The 7,079-nt window shown below is 44.8% G+C and overlaps 1 pseudogene across 2 annotated transcripts; it reads left to right on the forward strand.

The window, feature by feature from the left end:
* Window positions 1–861: 861 nt before the first annotated feature.
* On the forward strand, window positions 862–6,775 carry LOC147434124 (receptor-like protein kinase FERONIA pseudogene; annotated as a pseudogene). Of its 2 annotated transcripts, XR_015185343.1 has the most exons (4): window positions 862–1,073; window positions 1,197–1,333; window positions 1,596–4,610; window positions 5,394–6,775. The product of XR_015185343.1 is annotated as a receptor-like protein kinase FERONIA pseudogene, transcript variant X2 (transcript). The 2 variants fall into 2 exon arrangements; XR_015185342.1 differs by lacking the exon at window positions 5,394–6,775 and having other exon boundaries at window positions 863–1,073; window positions 1,596–5,112.
* Window positions 6,776–7,079: the final 304 nt, after the last annotated feature.

The raw sequence follows: 7,079 nt of genomic DNA on the forward strand, positions 1-7,079 counted from the left end.
GCCCATGAAGCTGAAGAGCAGGTCGCTTATGCTAAATTTGTCTTAGTATAGGAAAGCATGATTTATGGCTACATAATGAAAGTGCATGAATTCACAGTTTTCACAACATTACAAGAGTTAAAGAGGGTTGTCTGAATTGGGTAACAAGTGTACCATACCTCGTAACCGATACGAAGGGTTCTCATTCAAGGTAGCATTAAGCCCACCCGACTCCCGTGGGTGAATGATACGAAGGGTTCTCATTCAAGGTAGCATTAAGCCCACCCGACTCCCGTGGGTGAATGAAGATCAGGGAAAGCCGTATGCTTGTTGTTGGCAAAGCACCTTTCCTTGTTACATGGGACATATAAGAGCAATCTTTGCAACGCTCGTCTAAGCTATCCATATAGCATTCATATAAAAGCTCAAGCTTTTCTTACCCTTTATTTTTTATTCTTACCGTTTATTTTAGCATAAGCATCTCTCTCTCTCTCTCTCTCTCTCTCTCTCTCTGTGCACCTTCTCGTACAAAACTTGTGGTCTCATAAGCCTTGCAGCAACGTGCGCTAGGTGGTGGATAGGGTGTTGCACTGCTGGGTGGGAGGTCCGGGGTTCAAGGCGCATCCGCGACGATTGGAACCCTAAATTTTTTATTTCCATGAGACTCCATCAACAACGGATTAAACCTCCGACGTTGATCCCTTGTCTTTGCCTTGTGCGACCTATAGACGAGGGTTGCCTTGGCCTGATGCCAAAGGCTAGTGGAGGAAGCTTCTACCCCAATGGAGACACTCACACTAGGGCCTAGGGGAGCTTAAACAATGAAAAATGATTTGCATAGTGGCCATGTGGGAAGAGATTTGATACCTTAAAGTTTAGGAAGGAGAGAGGGGGCCTTTGAAAACGCGTTCGCGTGTGCAACGAAGAACACGCATTGACCATTCGATCCTTAACTGGTGGTATGTCAGATTAAATGATTTTGGGTAGCAAAGAGACAAGACTGTGGGGCCAATCCCGCCATCGCCAAGCCATTTGCTAGCTTTGGTTAGTTCGCCATGGCGCCATGCCTACAATCTGCTGCACGCACGACGCAGGTACTCTCCATTTCTTCATATCATTTGCACTCTCTCCTTTCTAAAAGTTTCCACCCTGTTTCTGCGCTGAAACTCTCCTTTTCGTACCCTCTTCTTACCCCATTGAACCATTCTGCTCGTCAGAATTGGTCCTTTTACAGAGGCGGCCCCCCATTCTGAAGGCCGATCTCTCCATTCCCTGCCCTAATTTTGGGTTTTGGCCAGTCCTTCAAGCGTATTATGAGGGTTGGAGTTTGATTGGAAGCTCTTCTTTCAAACTGGTAAGCACTCTCTTTCTGCTTTTCCACATACAAAGCTTCTCCTTCAAGCTTCAATTGGTGATGTGATTTGCGTCAATGCTTACGGGTGAAGCATTATGTCACGTGCATGGTGTTTTTGAGAGCCCTTCTTGCCAGACATGTACGCCATTTTACTCGAGCTCTCCTCAGAAAGCGAGGGTTTTTGGAAGAGCACTGGCACTTTTTAGCTACATCTGCTTGTGCAAGGCATTAACGCTCATGCTTTTTCTTTTTGTGTTCTCAGGTAATCTGTTGAGGGTTTGTCTCTTCTTAAGGTACCCTCTATCTTGTAGTCCCTCGGTACACAGAAGGAGTAGGTGTACATCCGAGTTCTTCAAGGATTCCTTTCCTGATTCCTATCTGCACATCCTACTGTTGCGTTAATTTTGTACTCATTTGATTTCTCAATTGCTGCTAAAAAAAGTTGGCTATGCGTATTAGTTGCGCAATGTAATCTACAAAACCATCGTTTGATACCGTCTATGCCCCCATCTGTACCTCAAATCTTGTTATCAGCTCCATACATTTTGTTGCCAGGGTTAATGGGTGTCATTGCATCGCTTGCTTTTATCTTTGTCTTGCATCTTTCCACCAACTCCTTACTTGTTCAAGGAGCGCCTTTTATCCCAAAAGACAATCATCTCATTGCATGTGGAAGCTCTGATGTAAGTGTTGAAGATTCTGATGGTCGAAAGTGGGATGGTGATGAGACTCCTCCTGCCTCACATTATTTAGCTGGAAATCCAGCATCTGTTGTGGCGTCAACCAGTGTTCAAAACCCTAATCTTCCTGGTACTGTGCCTTTCCTCAATGCGCGTATCTTCACATCTCCAGCTGAGTACTCATTTCCTGTAACTCCAGGGCGACACTGGTTGCGACTGTACTTCTATCCTTTTGCTTTTGAAAAGTATGATCCTAACTTGGCAATTGTCACGGTTAGCATAGATTCATACACTCTGATCAAGAATATGAGCATTACTCGCGAGATTAAAGCTCGCAACTATGCCTACATCCAGAAAGAGTTCTCCATCAATGTTGCATCAACGTCTCTGTTGGTGAGCTTCATACCAGGTGAAGCTAAGGATGCTTATGCTATTGTGAATGGAATAGAGGTGGTTTCTATGCCTGATGACATGTTTGCCAGTAGTATTGAAAGGGTTGATCTCTCGACTATGGTTCGGCCAGCCATGAGTGCTACTTCGCTCCAAACTATGTATAGGGTAAATATGGGTGGCCAAGCAGTTAGTGCAGCAAATGATGAGCTTGCAAGAGAGTGGGTTACTGACATTGAGTATATACCCACAGCAGCAACAGGAGTTGCAAGTTCTACGGAGAACCCAATAGAATATGTTGCTAATAATAGCACTATTGCTCCTCAAATTGTCTATCAAACAGCCCGGACTATGACAAATTACGACTCTGTGAATATTAACTTTAACCTCACATGGAGTTTCTCTGTGGATCCTGATCCTGCTTTTATGTATTACATCAGGCTTCACTTTTGTGAGTTCGAATATGATTCGATCAACGTTAGGGCTTTTGACATCTTTATCAACGCCTACCTTGCCGAAAGCGCGTTCGATGTAATTGCGCGGGCTCTGTTTTTGTCTGGCAATGCTGCGGGGAGTGCTGGTGAGTTTAAGGCGGTTGTAATGGATTATGCTGTAGCATTCCCACCAAACACAACATGGGATGCTAGTAATGTAGTAGTTGCCCTTCATCCTACTAATGCATCGGCACCTCAGAAATTTAATGCAATTTTGAATGGCTTGGAAATATTCAAGCTGAATGACAGTTCCGGAAATTTGCAAGGCTCTCCACCTCCAATTGTTGAAGTTCCTAGTGGTGCTATTGTACCAAGGGGGTCTTCAAAGACAGGTCTTAAGCAGCCAATTATTGGTGGAGTGGTAGGAGCAGCAGCTGCTGTTGCATTGCTTGTGGCAGGTTGCATTTTCTGCTTGTGCAGGCGGAAGAAAGGTAGCAAGGACTCTTCTGAAGCTTGGCTTCCTCTGCCCCTTTATGGGAGTAGCCACTCACGATCACTCATCAGTAAAGGGTCTACTGCCTCACCGAAGAGTGCGGCAGGCAGCTATGCATCATCAGCACCATCGCATCTGAGTCGTCACTTCACGTTCGAAGAGATAGCCTCCATGACGGGTAACTTTGATGAAGGTAGGGTTTTGGGTGTGGGTGGGTTTGGAAAAGTGTATGAGGGGGAGCTTGAGGACGGAACAAAGGTTGCTGTTAAGAGAGGTAACTCTGGTTCAGAACAAGGGGTGATGGAATTCCAGACGGAGATTGAGCTGCTATCTAAGCTTCGTCATCGCCATCTTGTTTCTCTCATTGGTTACTGTGAAGAACATAATGAAATGATTCTTGTGTATGATTGCATGGCGAACGGTCCTTTAAGGGGTCACCTATATGGAACTGACCTGCCTCCGCTTTCATGGAAACAGAGACTTGAGATATGCATCGGGGCCGCTCGCGGTCTTCATTATCTGCACACAGGGTCTGCACATGGTATAATACATCGGGATGTGAAAACCACCAATATTCTACTAGATGAGAAACTTGTAGCCAAGGTATCAGATTTTGGGCTTTCCAAGACCGGTCCTACTCTTGATCATACACATGTTAGTACAGCTGTCAAAGGAAGTTTTGGGTATCTTGACCCAGAGTACTTCCGACGGCAGCAGCTCACAGAGAAGTCAGATGTATATTCATTTGGGGTAGTGTTGATGGAGGTTCTATGTGCAAGGCCAGTCATCAATCCCACTTTACCAAGAGAGCAAATAAATCTAGCTGAATGGGCGTTGAAGTGGCAGAAGCAAGGGATGCTGGATCAGATAATAGACCCTTATCTAGTGGGGAAGATTAGCAGAGAATCACTCAAAAAATTTGCAGAAACAGCTGAAAGGTGTTTGCAAGATCGCAGCTCAGAGAGGCCAACAATGGGGGATGTGCTTTGGAACCTGGAATACACCTTGCAGCTCCATGAATCTTCTGTGGAGAAAGCTCTGGATGAAAGCAAGCCACGAATAGTGGACTTGCCAATAAGGGTATTGGAGACGAGCGAACTGGATGATAGCTCTGAGGTGAAGGTTAACAAGCACAGCATTGAGAGCCATAGCAGCCCAGGGGTTCGAACCTCGCCTAGTGAAGACTCGGATGATGCTTCTATCAGTGCAGTCTTCTCTCAGCTGGTTAATCCACAAGGGAGGTAGCATATCTTCTCTCCATACAGAAGCAGATTGTAAAGGTGAGTTTGGGTTAGTTATCGTTGTACAAAATCTTTGTTTGATGTTGGCCGTTGAGAGATGCATGTTATATATTCAGGGCAACTTGTGCAAGAACTCTTTTGGTCATGTATATTATGGTTGGTTGTGGCATGTGTATGTTCTGCCAGTTGTCAATGAAAGATGCTGTGTTCCTCCGCCTCATAATTTGATTCTTGACCTTGGCTGTTGATAAGGGCATAAAAATACATAATCAGTCCATCACCTTAATAAATCTATAAATCAAGTATAGTGCCATGGATACCTTCTCCATTTGGGTGCATCCTGTAGGTCCTGCTTGTAGGAACAAGGCGTCTGGAGACAGACGCTAGCACTGCCTTTCACCCCCCCTCAGCATACATCCTCCCTTTGTGCCGAAAGGCAGTGCCAATAAAGAGAAGGCAGGCACTGCATTATCAACATGAATTCTGATTTGTAATGAATGTTTCAGATCAATGTTAAAACAAATGGCCACTTGAAGTCAAATGTCTGAATTTTGTATGCAGAAACTGAATTTTGGAAATTGCATCGTTGCAAAGTCTCTATGAATGTTTTGATGCAAGCTTGCAAAGAGCAAATGCCTTATTTGCAAGAACATATTAATTATTTACATTTTTGTAGTCAGTCTGATAGAGTTACTTTAAATAATAGTGTGTGGCTGTTTAAGGAGAAATTGGTTCAGAATCATCCATTTCAAGGGGTTGTCTTATGATCGATTTGAGTCCAAAGATTCGTTTATAATATGGCCTTGGTGCTCTCATTTGCAGGGAGACATGATATGAAGGCTAAGTGTTTGGGATTTACCAAGACCATAGAGGTTGAAACCGTCGATGTTGAGGCCATGGTGCAATGTCATGTCATGGTCTGCCCATCCTGGAGCTTTTCCAGCTTTTACTTGGAAGGTCATGGTTGAGATCAGTTAGTGCCATTTAGGATTGGAGTCTTGAAACCATTACCATGAGGGCACCACAAACCATTGTGCAACTATGTTTGTAAAGTTTTTCAAAGTCCAAAATCACCTAAGAAAGAATCATTGAGAGAGCAACATGGGTCTGTGATGATGGTGTCAAAGATTTTATTGGCGAACTTTGGTTCCATATCGCACAAATTGAGAATTGCATGAGGTTGCGGATGAAATTCAAGAGAGATGATGATTTATGAAGGGCAATGAAACCCACTGGATTTCTACTTGGCTTTGCCTCAAGCCTATTTAGTTTCAGGGAATGATGCCAAAGCACATCTAGCTAAAGTTGAGGGTGGATGGTGCTCTCTCTCTCTCTCTCTCTCTCTCTCTCTCTCTCTCTCTCTCTCTCTCGTGGAGCTCTTCGAGACGGGTGTTTGAAAGTTGGTGGGCGGTGCGTGCTTGTGCCTTGAGGAGCAGGAGCAGGAACAAGGCTCAGAGAGCGATGAGGAGGTCCTCCACCTCCCCCGCCTCGCCCACGCGCCTCCCTATACATGAGGCATATGTATTTCTTCTACCGGGGTTTTTGTTTTACCTGAGCCTATTTCTTCTATGGGTTACAACAAGTGTTGTAAGGAGGCTTGAAGGCTCTTTAATGTACCTCTCCCCTCGCTCTCTCGACTGACGCGGGCATGGGTGTGGGATCTACGATGAGATTATCGAGCGTCGTAGATCTTGTCGGTGGCCTTAAAAGTAATCTCGATGGTGGCGTTGATTCATATTTGGTGTAAGAGTAATCTCGATCCCATACCATCACAAGAAACATGTGGATGCCCATGGATAAGACATGGGAGCCTCAAAGGTGAGGTCAAGGGTTCGAGCCTTGGGTGTGCATGAAGAGAAATCTTGGGGACCCGAGGTTACTTTGGTTGATGCTGTCAAAAACTACGGCTCTCTTTCATCTCATCGTAGGTCCCATCCGCTCAATGTCCGTGTCACTTAGTCCGATGGCCCAGTCTCTCCCCTCACCTTGAAAAAGTTGAAATTGCCTCTTGGAAAATCTTTGTTGGTCCTCAAAATTAAAAGGGCCCCCACACATCGACTGAAGATAAGCTCACACTTCTTTTGACTAGTGGAAAGTAGCTAATTCAACCTAGTCGTGGGACAGATTGCTCGAGGCATCATTTTGTTAAATTCCTTGTTGGATTAATAGAATTGTTTTGCAAATGAAAACAAGTTGCTGACCAATTGCGACGTTCACCTTGTATCTTGGTGTGAAGAAATACTCACTATCCTTGGTAGTTTTTCTATGTAATTGAATTCTTGAGTCGACACCTACACTATCTTAACTAATCCCAAGAGGGGTGGCACTAATGCTGCTCATCATTTAAAGAGATATTGTTCACAGATTTGCATACGCATCACCCTTCCCCCTTGCGAACACACACACACACACTCACACTCTCATGCAGTGATGCCAAAGGGTTGGTTGCGACACTGAGGCCCACTTGATCAAGAGCCTACATATCCCCTATCTGTCTGGTGATCCTCT

Source organism: Adiantum capillus-veneris, chromosome 19 (assembly GCF_014529385.1).
Source record: "Adiantum capillus-veneris isolate H3 chromosome 19, ASM1452938v2, whole genome shotgun sequence".
NCBI classification, from domain to species: domain Eukaryota; kingdom Viridiplantae; phylum Streptophyta; class Polypodiopsida; order Polypodiales; family Pteridaceae; genus Adiantum; species Adiantum capillus-veneris.